Here is a 1,233-nt window from a genome sequence, read left to right as displayed (position 1 = left end):
CATAAGGCGCCACTGTGATGAAACTGCAAACCACTCCTATATAAGACCCTGACCAGAACTGCCCATCAGGGGCGCTTTCGCGCAGAGCTGTTGCCTGGTGGGTCTCGGTAGGGAGCTGACCTGCAGGAGGGGGCGCTTTGGGGCGGCTGCAGATGCTCGCCTCTTCCCACGTGCCCATCAGGGGCCAGCCGGGCAGGCACTCCTCCTTTTTAGATGTCTCCTCAGGACTCGGTGGCACCCCGTACAGGTTCTCATGCTGCGCCTTCAGCATCGCAGGAGTTTCCTGGGGCCCGCATCGCACCCCCGGCAGGTAGTGAACAGAATGCTGGTCTGCCCTCCACGCCCAGGCCCAGGCTCCAGGTCACCGCCTCACAGGAAGATGGGGAAGGTGTTCTCTCCTCCTCCTCTGCCCGCGCCGTCCCTCCTCCAGCCCCGGGGCCTGCACAAAGCTGCTCAGAGCTTCGTTCTCTCCTCGCCCCGTGTTCAAGGCCCGGGTCTAACCTAGGGAGGGCCACCCAGCCAGCTTCGCCCCCTGCACTGCCCCAGAGCCTGAGCCTGGACCTGGGTCCGCCCGGGAGGCGCAGGCCTGGAGGGAAGGCCCGGAAGGGAGCGGGGCTTCAGCTGCAGGCAGCGCCCAGATGGCGGCCGAGCTCTGCGTCCAGTCCGGGGGCTTGCAGCCTGGCAGTCCCCTCACCCCCACCCCCTCATGGACCTGCTGCCAAGAGAAGGTGGCTACCTTGCTCCTGGGTGCCAGCGGTGTCCGTCCCCAGCTGCCATGCGTCCTCCCCCAGCTGCGGGACCTGCTATGATTTCATACAGATCTGTAGACAGGTATGGAAAAGACATCTGGAAAAATGATAGCATATCAAGGCAAAGATTTCAAAAAAAGTCATTTTTTAAATGTCCAGCCATAGGTACCAGCGCGCAGTCCTCGCAGGCACACTGTCAAGGTCTCCCACGGCCTGTTTCCTGATCTTAGAGCGCCCCCTGTGGAAAGGACGCTCCTACTGCCCTGGCTGCACAGGCTTCCTGCCCACCGGTGGCCGGGGATGGAAGAGGGAAAAGGAGAGGGAGGCAGGCAAACCCGGCAGAGGGAGGAGGAACTGCCCCCAGGGAGCACCACGTGGGCATACGCTCCCCGGGCAAGCACTGTGCCACTCACTGGACACGCATCATCTCACTAAACGCTCACACAGGAAAGAAGCCTCCAGCCCCAATTTACTAACAAAGAAG

The 1,233-nt window shown here is 62.1% G+C and overlaps 1 long non-coding RNA gene across 1 annotated transcript in view; it reads left to right on the top strand.

Moving 5' to 3' along the window:
- The first annotated feature begins 395 nt into the window (after positions 1-395).
- The window catches only part of LOC107182769, a 1,895-nt gene continuing 1,057 nt past the window's right edge, over positions 396-1,233 (top strand). The window contains exons 1-2 of the long non-coding RNA XR_001513502.1: positions 396-831; positions 909-1,039. This is a non-coding gene — a long non-coding RNA (uncharacterized LOC107182769). The remainder of the gene's footprint in view (positions 832-908; positions 1,040-1,233) is intronic.

The sequence above is a fragment of the Myotis davidii genome, unplaced genomic scaffold, assembly GCF_000327345.1.
Source record: "Myotis davidii unplaced genomic scaffold, ASM32734v1 scaffold97, whole genome shotgun sequence".
Lineage (NCBI taxonomy): Eukaryota > Metazoa > Chordata > Mammalia > Chiroptera > Vespertilionidae > Myotis > Myotis davidii.
This window is presented reverse-complemented; position numbering and strand designations above follow the sequence as displayed.